We start from the raw sequence: 16,570 nt of genomic DNA on the forward strand, positions 1-16,570 counted from the left end.
AGTCCTGACACTGTTGCGAAGGGTTGTGTGTGTGTGTGTGTGTGTGTGTGTGTGAGGGTTGTATGAGGGCATGATCTTGTCTCAAAGAAAACCCCACTGTTGCTTCTTCTCTGTGGCTCGTCTCTTCTATAAATATTCTAGAGAGAAGGATGAATAAGAGATGAAGGCAGAACTCACAGCGTTTTAGTCTGCACGTCTGCTTCTGCCCTGTTTTTTTTTTTTTTATTATTCTTTTTAAACCCTCTCCCCTCCGCCCTGCCGGCATGTCTTCAAAGACACTTCCTCGCCTCTCGTCTCCTCCATATGCTCTTCAGAGCTCACAGACCTGACTCCTCAGCACGTTCTGAACCACAAGTTATCCTACAACAACCACGCTTAAATGCACACTGCACAACCACAGCACGAAAAATCAAAAGCAAGGGAGACAAAGGCAGGTAAAAATAAACACAGGGTCAACACACGTTTCAAAGCATACAGAACAGAGCCTGAGGGAGGGGCAACTGTTATTCTCACAGCCTCACTCCTACAGGCCGAGCCAGGTGGATAACAGGCTCGTCTTAACTCGCTCGCTAACGGTCAGCTTGATATTCACTGCAGCATCACAACAAAGGGCCCGAGGTGAAGGCGTTCTCAAAGGGAGAGCAGCAGCACGCCGCAAACAGGAATGCTTACCGAGCGCCGCATCGAAGGGGTGTCTTTTGGGCTTGAAAACCTGCAGCAACAGAGAGCAACATGTAACACAAATCATCCTTTCTAGACTCAATTCCTATATAAAGATGGAGAGACAAGGAAAGAGTTTTAGGGCCAATTCAGATGATGCATCTTTTGCATGTTGTATGGAGGTGTGCAAAGAGTAGAAATCAGATGTGACCAGATGAAAATATTCATGCGCACAATTCCATGTGGCACGTGATTCACGTAGTTTTAAAGGCAAATCATCAGAATCAGCAATTAAAAAATAAAAAGCAGTCTGACTAAACTATTGAGATAACTAACGAGAAATTTGCTACATTTTATCTCCATTTTATTTACTGACAGAGTCTGCAGGGAGTTTAATTTATTTTTAAATGATCATATTATCTTCCTGATACTTGTCTGTCATAGTTTTAAACATTCATTAGAATGAGCTTAACACTTTATTAACCATGATTAAAAACAATTCAATAATTGCAATGTCTGTCATCAATCACAGCCCTATAACTATTATTATTACTTAATTAAACGATGCTAAAACTTAAACACCAGCGCATAGGCAGATATATCAGCATGTAATTAAGGTGTATATCATCAGCAATGTCATTGCCAGTCCAGCCCACCATGTCCATTTTGATGGTTTTGGCGCACAAGCCAGGCTGGGCAGGAAGTTCTGCTGTCAGATGCAGTTAATCTCATGGCAGTGAGACAGGGCTCAGGTTTAAAGAGGGAGCGGGAGTTGATTTGCATGGTGCTGGTTACTGATCACCACATTACAAAGACTCTAATTCATTCGGCGGCAGAAGAGGGGACGAGAGTCTTGGAGACGAGGAGCGAGAAAGGGGATCCCATTTAAGGCAGATGCAAATGCCGCCTTTCTCTCTTTCTGTCTGTCTGACAGGAACACCACAGATCCCTAGGAAGCAGCCAGTGTTGAAACCAGATGTTTTCTCTGCGATAAGCTTCGAAAATGGGACTCTTTACACTCTCACAGGATGCGAGGACTGGAGGCTAATTTGCTCACCTAATTGTTGCAGCGTCTCTTTTAACATGTCCATCCAGCTCAGAGAGATGAGCCTTGGGAGGGGAATAAAACATGACAAATCTGTCTTGGTTTTACCTTTTAATAGACAAATGCATGCACACTATTGCACCTTGGCCAGAAAAAAAGCCCTGTCAGCCAGCAGCTCTGAATAGTTCCAGAACACTGAAGATCTGAAGAGATTAGGGCAGAGACCCGGGTCACTGGTGCACAATTCAGGAAGGTCGGACCAGCCATTAACACGCCCACCTATAACGCCCTTCTATAAAAGTCAAGAGCAGCACAATAATGAGGAACAAAGTGCAGCCCACCAGAAGTGAGGAAGGAAGGTGACACAGTTTAATCCTGCAAACAGAACAAAAACTGTCCTGAAGTTGAGAAAGAAATCTTGCAAAAATGTCACAACATCATGCCAGTGATGCTTAGAAAGCCATTCTGAGTTTGTGTTCCAGTCAGGATAAAAGAGGCGAGGTGTGAGAGGCAACGGGAAGACGCTCAGTCCGATCCCAACCAGCTGCATCTCCACTGCCTCCGGGAAAAGCTGCCATCTGTGCTGAAACAGGCCTCATTTCCTGACCAAATTCTGACAAATGGCAGAAGCGGTACTGCATGCCAACCTCTCGCCTCCACAAACCCGCGCCCACATACCTGCACTTTAACACAACCTATCAGCCAAACATTTCAACAGACGCAGTAGTGCTCCATCTGAAAATAGAAGCCATATAGTCATGTAATAATGCTTATATTATATTATATAAAATTTCTTCATGGAAATGTGTTTGTTAATACTCTATAACCAAAAAAATCCATGAAGTTTAATTAGGATATTTTATTTACAGAGTCGAAACAAAAATGAGACATCCAAGATTATTGGCCCCCTGACAATTATTAGTCAACAGTGTACCCTTTCTCAGCCACAACTGACACAAGGTTCCTTCCAGCCTCTTTACAAAGTTAGCACAGGTCTCCTGAGGGGCCAGTTTCTCAATAGGATTGAGGTCTGGGCTCTGTGTGGGCCACTCCAGGATCTTGGTTTTGGTTGAGAAGTTGTTGGACTAATTTGACAATGCCTTGGGTCATTGTCTTGATGGAAGACCCAGCAACGACCTGAGCCTAGACTACAAGCAGATTTAGACATATTCTCCCTCAAAATGTCCACAAATGTCCTGTGCCTGAGGCTGCAAAACAGCATGATGCTCTCACCACAATTTTTAACTTTAGAAAATGTGTTGCTAGGGTTGAAGGTCTTTCCCTTACTTTGCCAAACATAAGCAAACATAAGCAACATCCAAACAGTTCCGAAACTCTCCTTTATCTGTTCATGAAACATTTTAATTATCACAGGCAAACTTCAGTCGGGCACTGATGTGCTGCTCTTTGAGTAAAGGGCGGGGGCCCTGAAGTCCATCACAATGAAGATCCATCACAACTGTGTCCACTGAAACATTAACTCCAGAAGAGGCCAGGTGCTGACATCTGTCACTATTTTCCTCTCCAGAGTTCTCAAAATCTTACAGAATTTGTGTCCTTGTGTAATTATGCGACATACAGCAGTTCTAGGCTGTGAATGGCTTGAAGATGGCAGTGTTGCTTCCCCCTCAGCATGAGCCTCTACTGTCTTCCTTCTGAGCTCCAGACTGATTTCCTTTGTCTTTGGCATGGTGAGCTCATGTGCTCAAGTGCCCTGTTCCTTGCAGTCTTTTTATGCTGATTGAATGCCAATTGACTATATGGTGTTATTTTTTTTTTTAATGATTTAAAATGGTTTTCGTCCCTGTAGTATATAAAATAGTATTGAGTACCATCCTTAGTATCTGTATCGAGTTATAAATTTCAGTATTGTGCCTACTCCAAGTATGTCATTACAATACAGCTACCAGCATCAAATTACAGTAGCATGACCCTGTTTAATTAGTTTACCCAGGAGCCAATTTCAATAAGAATGTTGTTTATTACTGACTATCATCAACTGTCAATCCACAGTCAAACATACAGCAAGTGAGGATATTACCTGTACTACATTCAAGATATTAAGAATAATAACTTCACTGCAGTTAAACACACAACACCTGGGAATGTTCACAATCATTCAGTGGTACCACAGTTTGAGAACCAAGGGTATAGCATATGCCAGCGTGCATTACTGTACTTTTACCACATTTTAAGTGGTTATTATTATGTTTTTTATTTATTATTTGAGGCTGTCAATAAAGTCCTAATGAGAAACTGTGATATAAAAGTTATTCTCTGATCTAACTACACACAAACTATCCAGCTGCAATATCCAGCTGCAATATCGAAGTTGTTGTTTAATGCTGTATAAATTTACCTCTTCCTGGGGAAAAAAGCTATTTCCTATTCATGGAACAGGAAAAGCAGACACATTAACATAACAAACAGCACTTACACACTAAAAACTGCTCACAGACAATTTGTGTTCTAAATAATGCCCACATGTTCCATTTGAAGCCAGCGCAGTCAGTCTGCCATTTGAGACAACAGCAGGAAGAACCTCCAGCACATTTTTGTGGAAAACACAAAGGCATATATGGGATATATGAACTCCCCAATCCAAGGCGTTATTTATTTATTTCCGTCTCCTGTGAAACGCCTGTAGGAGTTTCATAAAACAAGCTGCTATTGCATTATGCACCTGCAAAAGTGCAATACAAACACACACACACTTTTTCTCTCGTGGTGGTTATTACACACAGACCCTGAAATTACTGGTCTGCACTGTAGTGTCATTTTCGGCCATAGGGCACACCATGCTTCTATTTCTTTACAGAGATCAGCATCTGCCGAGCTGATCTCCCACTGATCAAATAAACCTTCAAATTAAAATAAATAAATAAGTTGCCACAGCAGAGAGTCACATTTCTGTGTAACAATCCTGTTATCGACAGCACACCACTGCTGCCATCGGTCCATATTACTAATCCCCTGTCCTGTCTGCCGGTGCCACCAGATCATGTTTTTCATCCTCACCCTTCTTTCTGGCAAGGACCCCTGTGCCCCCCCCCCCCCCCCCCCCCCCCCCCCCCAACTGGCACCCATGTTAGTGTCTCCTCTACCAAAAGATAAGACATCATACGGATAAGATGTACACTGATCTAGCTCAGGCAATGCGGTAGCATAATGTCAGTCAATAAAACCACTAAGTAAATGGAAGGGCAGTGATCTGAGGTGGACTACATTCCTATCACCAGTGCCTTCTGACTCCACCCCACCCCCGTGGACATCCTGCAGCCCTAATAATAACACATGGTGCAGTGAGCTGAACCGTCGACAGCACAACACCACCACCGGTGTGCGGCGGGACAGTGCTTTCGGCCTTACCAGCTATAAATTACACTGATTACACCCAGTCTATTTTCACAGAAACAACATCCAATTACTTCATTACATCATTATTATAGAAAGTAGACAATATTACTAAGTGTGCACCAATATACCAAGCACACTGCAATAACCGAATTGGACTTGCTGCTCCGAACCACAGTAAATATTTGCAGAGCAAACCAGAGCAAATATAACCTGCATTGAGGTTATATACCTATAGCTAAGTAATGTCCATAAAATATTAAATATAAACAGAGCTCATTACATTACATACATACAACGAAAATGTATCCATGGAATTTGAGGTCAAAAATTATTTATAAGCAGTATTTGCAACATTTTGTCATCTGAAGTTACAGTTATATTGTTGTGCATTTAAGTGCTCTTAAGCATAGGGAATTGTATTACTATATATTATTTCAGGCTATTATTTCTCTGTATTTCTCCTTTTTTCTCTCTTTCTCCAGCCTTGTCGTCTCTTTGCAGTGCCGTGTGACCTGCTGACACCCCATATGGCAGGAGCAACAGATGATGCATCAGGAAGAACGTCAATTTCATCGACCTCCTTCCTGCCATATTTGCAACACAAGTCTGAATTTTTCACCCCATCCTTATTTTTCCAAGGTTACAACAGAGTTACTGAATCCTCCTCGACATTGTAGACACGTACGGGTAGATCAGAGAAAGGAAATTACACGGCTTCAGGGTGGGCCAGCTATAAGCAGTCTATTATTAGTCAAGATCGTGCACATTCACTTCTAGCTAAAACAAAGCATTATTAGGGATCTGCAGTGTGAAATGTGTACATGTACACAAAAACATACACAAAGTCCTTGGGGCTTCAAAACTGTCTTCAGTTGATGGCTCTCCGTTGGGTGCACAGGGGTTCTCTTAAAAGTTTTTTTTTGTATTGAACAAACATACTGAAAGAATTAATAATTAATTAAGATAGCAAATGAGATTAAATGGGAAAAGTCCACATTTCCTACTGTAATGGCTTTAAAACCTCCATTTATGGGGTTATGGGATGTCTATTAAGGTTCGCTTTATTAGATAAGAGCTAAACCAATGGTGACAAATGGCTCTGCAAATGCTGACACAAGAGCTTCTGTAATTATTTTGAAGTCATTATCTCTGCAACTGCAAAATGGCTTCCTTTAATTCTCATATTAGAATGCAGGAGCTGGGACTGGCAGAGGGAAAATAATAAAAGACCATTTGGAATCCGTTCTAGAACATTAGAAGGGACCAGCGAACTACACCCATAGATTGTGCAGATAGGCAGTATTTATAGGGTTTCCTTTGTTCACCAATGGTCAGAAATATAATGTATGTGTAAATACATATATATATGTATATTGATTTTTTAAAATATTATTTCAAATATTAATATTTATTTAATATTTAATTCCAGTTAACCGTTTCATGATTTTATAATAACTGTTTTTTACTGCTATTTTTATCTTATAAAAAACTAAAAAAAAGACAGATTGTATTGAGGTATTTTAGGAGACAGACAGTAGCAAGGTCATTTAATCCAGGCAACAGTATTCCAAGCACAGAACATTGATCTGGATCCTGCTTGTGTCCATGGAATTATGAATCATTGTTAGTCTTCACCTGCCTTCTGTTCTGTTTGCTTTACCAAGAGACCCTACAGGGACCGAGGGAGAAATAAATCTTTCACAGCCTGTCATGACAAGGCCACAATCTAAAGAGGTGCACATAAATGTGCTAGAATGTTCCAGATGCTCTTTGCGTGCCCTTAAGCAATCAGTGAGCCACATGCACAAAGAAATACAGAAAAATGAACAGAACAAATATACCAAAATAACTTTTTAAAACAAATCGCATTAGACATGCATATATATGGGCACCCAAATGTATTCATTTATTCAATATAATAATGTACAGTACAATATCGGTCAGTAAAACTGCCAGAAACAATGCAATTTAGACAATTAATTAAATTACAAGTTAAATGTAGGATTCATGCCTGAACCACTACAATGTTAATTTTTCATTACTAAAATACTAAATTAGATCACATAATTATTTTATAGTATTCGCTATCGTTTAAAATTTATACTGACACTAACATTTAAAATCATTTTTGTCACCACTGGTCCCCTATAGCAAGTGAAAACCTGCTGACCTGCACTCCCACCGAGCTACAAAGCATAACATGCGGCCTTCACCGCCTCGTTAAAGCAATTATCCAGGCGATACATCCAGGACCTTGTCAAATGGGTATTCATGTATTCCTCAGCTTCACCTATGAATAATGATGTCCACCTCCGACTGCCACAAACAGCCTTTTAATGTATGGATGCCATTTTGCAACAGGTGCTCCTGAAGCCGTGGTGCTTTGATGTAACAAACTGGAATCCATCTAACAGCCTCCCACCATGCTGACATCCAATTGCTTTTGGTCTGACGCTCCGTGATGCACATGCTCAGCAGAAGCCGTGTTCTTCCAGCCACCACTAATCTATTTCAGCTCAGATAGCCTTCCCATTATAAAAGCCTTCACATGTCATCTATTCGCTCTGATCAAATTCATCTGGTCAGATCAGGCGGAAAAGCACACTTCTGAATGAAATTATTCCATTTCGCCAGCATCACGAGCCATCTGCAGTCATGTCAGACCCATAATTCCTCACTTAAATCTAGCACAGTGCTTAGAGGAGGCCTACTCTTCATCCCCACGGGACTGGCACCTGCCTTCCAAAAAAAGACTCCAATTCCCACAGTTCCCTGCTGTGAGACAGGGCACGCCTGTGGCGGAGGAACTGCCAATCAGAGCTCAGAACACATCTCCAGCTAACGAGGTGCAGTAACACCGGGCTCACATTTAAATGCTTTGGATCCTGCTAGTATTTTAAGGTCATTTTTTGTCACTGTGTCACTGTGTCTAGCATGATAAACATACGATAAAACGTCGCAAAAAGAAGTGCAGGAAATCTTAACATTTCGGCAGGCAGTCTGAACTTTTTTTTTTCCGAGCTGGAAGTCTATCCCAGCTTGTGATTCTCATAAATATTGCATGCCTGTGTTGCTGAGCGGCAGATGATGATTATTTTTTTATTTCAGTATCGAGTTGCTTGCTGAAATCTTACTTCAGAGGCTCTCAGCAGAAAATAGATTTCTGTCAGAGCTCTCCAGTGACACCCAGTCCCCGCATGAACCAGCTTGCCCACTCCAATCATCCTGCAGAAGACGCCAGGCTGTGTGCTGCTGTGTGAAGTGGCTTCACCCACTCCAGACTCTTCTCACACAGCACCAGCAGAAATATCCAGAGCGCGTGACTCAATCGCCACCTTCAAGAAAATGTGTCATTAGAACAATCTGATTGATTTCTTGTGCAATTATTTAGGGTAATTCTTCTCTAGCATTTAAGACTGTTTTCTTTTATTCAGACCAAATTTGTGATTTTGAAGGACTTTATGGATCTGTCTGTCTCTCTGTCTAAATCCAGCATGATGTAATAACTATAATCACCATGATAATGTCACAAATTATAATGCCATTGTTAGGACAAGATTTCAATTAAACTAAACAAAAGGTCAAGATTGTGAAGCTGAAATGCCATTAGAATTTTTACTCTGTTTTCCATGCAGCCTGGTGATAAAGCTCACTGCTTAATTACCTGGGTATTGTTAAGGGCAAAAACAATGAAAAACAGATGATTGTTAACGATAGCAAAATAAATTATTGCTTTATTTGTATGCAGCACATTTCCAAGTGGCCCTCCTACACAGATACCAGTTTGTCTAAGCCTCAACACCAGCAGCCGCGCTTACTCTCCATGAAACGGAAATCAATATCTCTTTTCCATTAAGATAAAAAAAAAAGCTGCCCAGATGTGACCGTACAATCACATGGGATTGAAAATCAGAGCGAGAACGGATGGTCCGTGGGCACAGAAGGAAACACACCCTGACATATTTGTCTGTTTCTCTTTGCTTTCCTACTCATGGGCACTAAAATGCACTAGGCACATGGAGCGGATCAAGCACCGAGCTTACCTTTCACATCTAATCACCCATTTATTCAAAGCATTTATTCACAGAGGACAATGGTCCCTCCGTTCATCGTTGTTCTGTCCAGACATTGAAGAGGCAATTTTCTCTGAAATCTCTGCTCGGTTTTGTAGTAGCATAAAAGCAGGAGAGAGCAGCCTTGGATGAAGCCCTGGGAATATAAAGACCGAGTATCACTGCAGTACATTCTCTTTAGCTGAGAACCATGAGAGCTCAATATAAAACATCTAACATTAATAGTGCAAATGCAATGTTAATGAGAGGTGACAGACGTCAGCAGTACAAACACAGACACAGCCATGAACACTGAACACTGAAACCGCAACATACCCTAGCGGGTAACACACTGGCCTATGAACCTGAAGACACAGGTAGCAATAATGTTTCCGCACCACCCATATCCATGTGTTCTCATTCACTCTATATCTGCTTAATCACGCCATTCACTCACATACTCATGGACAATTCAGAGCCGATATCCACAGTGCGGCCCTGTTCACATGTTTATAGGCAAAAAGCCGATTCTTCGTGACTCCATGGTTTAATAATCCTGATGTAGCACTGATTCGCCCCCCTCAGTCCTATTTCTTCTTTGTCCAACTCTGTTGAACAGAGGAGGCTTACTTCTGTGAAGCTGCCGAAAACTGACCAAAGTCCTCAGCGGCTCATCTAAATGCTAATGTAATGAGGTTTCTCACAGATACACAGCAGCTAATGAGCAATCCTGCTGAATACGTATACTCTTACACAAAGAGTGTAAGTAGTAATAATGACATAATGAAGGCATACAAAGGGTGATCTGTGGTCCATTCGGTGGACAAGAACTACAGCAAGTGTCAAGATCACATGGGCAAGCTCTTCATGCTCTTGTATGCGAGCATGAAGGTAAATACAGTAATGCATGGTGAAGTCAGAAATTAAAGAGGGAATTGGAAATCAATCAAATCAAAGTGTCAAAATCACTAGCAACAGATAGAATTGAAGCTAGGTCTAATAAGTTATTTCTGCCATTATTGATCTCTACCACAAATCATAATTTTCAGCTGCAGATTCCCATATCCTGTAGGATGTGCTTTAAATATCAAAAAATATCAAAAAATTTATATGACAATCAATTGTCAGGTAAAATATATTGATCATGACAGTCCTAACTGAAGCACATACACTGTAAAAAAACTAAAAAGTTAGGCGTGAAGTTGAGAGACCTTAAAATGCATCATAGCTGTTTGCCTTTTAAGTTTTCCCAATTTTTTTACAGTGTAGAATTACAGAGCATCCGGAAAGTATGTTACAGCCTTTTTAAATTAAATGTATTTTTTTCATCAGAATTCTACATGAAACATGAAAATTATAAACTCAAGTCTTTTTTAATATGATGCCACAAGCTTGATACACTGATCCTTGGCCAGTTTGGCCCACTTCTCTTTGCAGCACCTCTCAAGCTCCATCAGGTTGGATGGGAAATGCCGGTGGAGCCATTTTAAGATCTCACCAGAGATGTTCAATCAGATTCAAGTCTAGGATCTGGCTGGGCCACTCAAGGACATTAACAGAGGTGTCCTGAAGCCACTCCTTTGATATCTTGGCTGTGTGTTTATGGTCCTTGTCCTGCTGAAAGATGAAACGTCGCCCCAGTCTGAGATCAAGAGCGCTCTGGAGCAGGTTTTATCCAGGATGTCTCTGTACAGTGCTGCAGTCAACTTTCCCTCTAGGCTGACTAGTCTCCCAGTTCCTGCAGCTGAAAAACATCCCACAGCATGGTGCTGCCACCAGCATGCTTCACTGTAGGGATGGTATTGGCCTGGTGATGAGCAGTGCCTGCTTTCCTCCAAACGTGTTGCCTGGCATTCACACCAAAGAGTTTGATCTTTGCCTCATCAGACCAGGGAATTTTGTTTCTCATGGTCTGAGAGTCCTTCATGTGCCTTTTACTAAAAGTAGATTCTGTTTGGCCACTCTACCATACAGGCCTGATTGGTGAACTGCTGCAGAGAGGCAGAGGTTCTCCTCTGTCCACAGGGGACCTCTGGAGGTCGGACAGAGTGACCACCAGGTTCTTGGTCACCTTACTGTTTAGGCCCTTCTACCCAGATCACTCAGTTTAGGTGGCTGGACAGCTCTAATTATGTGAATTTAATCAATTTTGGAATGAGGCTGTAGCATAACAAAATGTGGAAAAACTGATGTGCTGTGAACACTGAATGTAATTAAATGAGGAAAAACACTGAATCTGCCCAGAACTGGTCTTCCTCCAAAACCAGGGTGTCTGGGCAAGAAGAGGCCACCAAAAAGGCCTACAGCAGCTCTAAAAGAGTTACAGTCCTCCATGTCAGAGACAAGGACATGGAGCAACAACTGCCCACACACTTCATAAATCTGGCTTGCTTAGGGCGGCAAGACGAAAGCCTAAAATAAATCACATTGCATCTTGGCTTCAGAGAGTGGGAGAACAACGAAATGAAGCATGGAGGCAGCAGTGTCATGATTGGAGCACAGACTGTAAAAAGCAAAAATAAGTTATGTTTGCTGCACATAAATGAAAAAAATGTCTTAAGAGGTGTCTTAAATAATATATTATAACAGATTACATTAATAGAAGTGAACATTTATATATTGGATATGGTCTAAATTAGAGAGACTTGTCAGTTCCATTCACCTTATTGCAGCACAACAGTGCATGAATGATGCATTAGTTCAGCTTAAGCAAGAGGTTCTCCAGCTCAGAATACATTTCCATTGCTGTCAAACTGCCCATAGCATAGACACCAGAAATGCATAAGTCTGCATACTAAAATAATCAAAATATTCATAACACACAGTCTCTTGAAGAAAAGATGACAAATAAATATGTCTGGAAAATGCATTATGATACACCTTTTCATCATACTCTTTCTTTATTTTCCAACATCTTTTCCTATTTTATTGACATCCACCTTTCTTTTAACTACAAGACATATTTATGTTCTGTTGCTGAGCACCAGGTGATGCAATAGCAGCTCAATGGCAGCGTAATGCACACGGTTCCACATCTATCACAATCCGCTTCCCTTTTTCAGATTTTCGATATCACAGTATTTATAGAATTCAAACAAGCATAAAGGCAAAACATTGTCCCCCATATGGAGAGTTTCATATTCCCTCAAGCTGCCAGCTCCTAATGATGGTTCCCTTCAAATAAGGACAATGGAGCTTGAACTAGGAGAAAATCAAGTTATCTTATTTAAATGCTAATGTCCTCTGGGCTGAGATAGTGGGCAGCCATCAGCACACAGGCTCTAAAGAGGACAGCCTGCGTAGAAAACGTCCCACCTACACGGGTTCCAGGCTGCCACAGAGTCGGTTGCAGTGCCTGCTGGATCTGCTCACAGCACTAAGAGACATTCTGACCCGGCTCCGCTCGTATTTTCGTGTCCTCCTCCGCTGCAATTGCAGGCGATGTTGACTGATGGCGAGAGAGAAAGATAAGTCTAAGGCAATTACAGGCTCTCTGACATGTCATTTCAGAGGTGACCTCAGCAGAGCTGCACCCTGCCCTGCTGACAGTGTGCTCTGGGTGCTGCACAGTGGGGTAACCAGGTGTCCCGCTCCACATTGAACTGCACAGCTTTTGAACCCTTTGCCTTGCATCCTACGTTTTGCGATAGTGTGATTATTTTGAGATTTTTTTTTTATTTTTTATAAATTGATAAAACTGCTTGATAACTGCTTATCTTGAAGAACTAGTCTTTCTGTCTATTCTGTCTAAATATCTGTCTTTCTGTCTATTCTGTTATTTCTGTCACCAGAGCACAATGAGTTGACCACTCGTGCATGCTTCCTACTCAAACCTGCACCTAAATTCATTACATGGGCAAACATAATTTAATATAATTTTTCTTGTTGTAGGCTATCTATTTATTTAGGTTAATCCTGAGGATGTCTCTAACTAGCCAAAAAGTGACACACTTAGCATACAGTGCTGCGCGTTTTACTCAGGGACACAATGGCAGTAAGTGGGATTTGAACCTGGGTCTTCTGCATCACAGGCGAATGTGTTACTCACTAGGCTACTACCACCCTTTCTAAAATACGCTAAAAATTAGATGTTTAAACCATCTCTACGCCAAAAACAAAACCTGCCTCAAACGGCACAGACACACATTCAGTGGCTGAGGGGAATTCCTCAAAAGAAATCCTCAGTTATTCTGTTCCAAACTCTCAGTGTAAATAAAAAGTATGTCTGGATGTGTGTGGAAAAGTTGTGAGATGTGTTCTAGCAATACGCCATAAGAACCAGTTTTTTCCCTTCTTAAATGTTCTTAATGGTGTTGGACTTCGTTCTTCTGCCCTCAAGGAAAGCAGATCTTTGTGCAGGAACTTTGTAGATAAGTGGGCATACAATTTTCGTGCAGTCAGGGCCAGTGGATGGGGATTAGCCAGACCTTTTGGATGATGACAGTCAGCGTTTATGGCCTAACTGGTGTTTTATGGACGTGATAAATATTCTTCCTATTTTTATTTTGCCTCATTTGCATTGCTAACCTGTCCCAGATTGTCCCACATGGAGGAACATCTTGTCCCAAATTTGGTCTGTTTGCCTCCTTTGGAACAGGTCTGTCTGACCTTCACACTGCAGTAACATTAGCGGTCTCAGCAACGCACAGTTGACCCTCTGCCCCAGTAAGATTATGCTGATGGAACACTGCAGTCTTTTTCACTTTGATGCCAATTCTGCTGTACTGAGAAATCAGAACAATCTAAGAATAAAAGGAGACAGCATTGTATTTACATAATGTCTACATAATGCCCATATGTAATACCACAGTCAGTTCGCACTTCATCATTTCCAGACAATGGTTTACAATAGTGTAGAATTAAATATAAAAAATAGGGCAGAGCATATGAAACTCATCCTTGTACAAATCACAGTATTATAACTACTAAATAAAATGAAATAAACAGAAATTACTAATGATATCTTCTAAATCTTATAATCTTTAAGTTATGTGGTAATTACTTTTTTGCATATTTTCTGCAACACAACAACATTACAGTTGTAGTGGTGGCCTAGTGGGTAAAGAAGTGGGCTTGAACCAAAGGGTTGTGGGTTCAAATCCTGAACCGCCAAGGTGCCACTAGGGCTGTGCGAAATGGCATAAAATTCATAAATTGAACCGTAAATGGTTGACAATATATATAATGGAATATAATTTGATAAGTAAATTAAAATGTATCTGTTTGAAAGGTTAAATTGTGTCCATAGCAAAGGCACCTGCAGCAAGAAAGTTGTATAATAAACTTTTTACAGATAAATCAACATATAGTATAACCATATACCAGATAAAACAATATATGTTTCCTTTCACACCCATAAGGCCAGTGAAATACCAGGTATTTGTATTTGTATTCAGCTGTATTTAACACTATGCTTGTTCATGTTTTATCTTACAGTCCCTACAGAATTCCAAAATTAAATTTTGTAATTTTTTTGTCATAATGACTTTTTGTACAGGGCACCAACCAGGCTAGGATGCACGCTGTCAGTACCCAATTGGTACTACTTGCCCGATCGGTTCCACGCCTGCATGCGCATGTGTACTCCGAAAACCAAGTAAAGTGAAGTGGTACGGTTTGGGCACTGATGCGCTGCACTTAGTAAACCCGGAAGTGCACAGCGACTAAGGGTTTAAGTGTTACTAGTCATTTTTAATGATATTTAAGGCCTTGTTTTGGGGAACTCGAATTTAGGACTTTTTAAATATCCATGGAAACTGCCATGTGCTCTGTGCTCTCGCCCAAAACTAATGCCTTGTGCTGCAAGTAGGAGTGGTTTAAGATTCAAGATTCAAGATTGGTGTATTGTATACTGTGTATACTGTGTATTGAAATAATACACAGTACTTCACACAGACCCCCCATAGTGCAATCATAAAAGCAGGTGATGCAACTTTGTCATTTTGGTGAGGAGCAGATATTTCTGTGGTAGGTTGGTATAAACAAAATCTCTCCCATTGGGCAAATTTATATTGTAGACTGTTAATACCGTGCAGCCCAAGGTGCCACTGAGGTCACATTGAGCAAGGTACCAACCCCACACACTGCTCCCCAGGTGTCTTTTGTGGCTGCCCACTGCTCACAAAAATGGTGGAGGGTTAAATGCAGAGGACACATTTTGTTGTTTGCACTGTTGTGCTGTGCTGGCTGTGTATCACAATGACAAAAACCCTTTCCCCATAATTACTAGTTTTCATTAGACCAACTTGATAAATTTACTGTTATTGGACCTTCATTCGTATTGAGCGTGCGTATGTGAAGTGCTGATGTTCGCAGCAGAGCGTCAGGCTCTAGTGACTGAGCTACACAGCAGTAACTCTGACTCACCCTGGGGGAGTAAAGATGCGTCTCACTTCAAGAAGCCCACCACCCCCATGTCAAACTCCCAAAGGCCTCCATCTCTGCAGGCCTCTCAAGTCCTACCCCTGACAGCCAGTTATACTGCCAAGCTGAGAGGAGTCAGACACGTAGATAGATAGGCAGTGTCCTCAGGATTCATAGACAAAACAAGATCAGTATCTTGACAAAGAGACTACATTCTAATTATTTTTGTCTTGCACAAACCGAATTTTAAATAGGAGGAGTCTGATGATTGGCAACTCTCAAGTTATAAACCCTGCTGTTATAAACCCTGCTCCTGTCAACATGGCACATTATCATCAGGAAAGATCATGTTTCTTTCTGGTTTCATCTGCTTGTTTATGTAGATCCCGAGGATGCCTTTGATCTTGCACTATAAAACGAGTCCTGTGCTTCGCGCTTAGCACCAGTTTGAAAATAGTGCCCTGTATTTCTTTGTTTACTGCAGCCTGAGTGAGGCACTTGTTTCGCTTTGTCAGTTCTGGAAGTGAATCCCCAATGTCCTCCAACAACATAAAAGGAAACCACAGCATAATGGCAAGTGTCCTTTTCGGCAAACAAAGATTCTGATTAAGTAATTAAAGCCCAAGGTGGGCTGAAAGACAATTTCCCCTTGAAGACGGCATTCATCCCTTGCCACACCAGTCTGCGGCGACTGAAGGGATGTTGATAATGGCAGCGTCTGTCTGGAGCACAAAAACAAAGTCCTCACACGGCAGGCAGGGTAGATTGCGCAGCAAATTAGCGGGTCGCTCTTAATTGCAGCCGCCTAAATTGATTAGAGCTTTTAAAAAGGGGAGCTGATAAGACGGTCTTTGGAATTTGCTTTTTGCTTTTATTTCACACGCAAATAATTGTACACAGCTTAGGTAATGTAACAATATAATCATGATTTTGACCGTGCAATGATACAATAGTTCGAAATAACAACCGCAACTTTCAGGCATTACAACCTCGTTCATTCACTGGGTTCATTAATCCGGTGGTAAATTTGGAACAGTCTGGAACACGCACTCGTTTTATATTTCTATTCGAACTGCTGACGATATGAATGTTG

The 16,570-nt window shown here is 41.3% G+C and overlaps 1 protein-coding gene across 3 annotated transcripts in view; it reads right to left on the reverse strand.

The window, feature by feature from the left end:
• Positions 1 to 16,570, reverse strand: part of apba2b (amyloid beta (A4) precursor protein-binding, family A, member 2b) — a 69,575-nt gene that overhangs the window by 45,788 nt on the left and 7,217 nt on the right. For 2 of the 3 annotated variants that reach the window (XM_028956067.1, XM_028956064.1), the window contains exon 2: positions 673 to 712. The exons of the other annotated variant lie outside the window; for it this stretch is intronic. The gene's annotated coding sequence lies outside the window, so the exon portion shown is untranslated. The remainder of the gene's footprint in view (positions 1 to 672; positions 713 to 16,570) is intronic. 3 annotated transcript variants of the gene reach the window in all.

Source organism: Denticeps clupeoides, chromosome 16, assembly GCF_900700375.1.
Source record: "Denticeps clupeoides chromosome 16, fDenClu1.1, whole genome shotgun sequence".
NCBI lineage: Eukaryota > Metazoa > Chordata > Actinopteri > Clupeiformes > Denticipitidae > Denticeps > Denticeps clupeoides.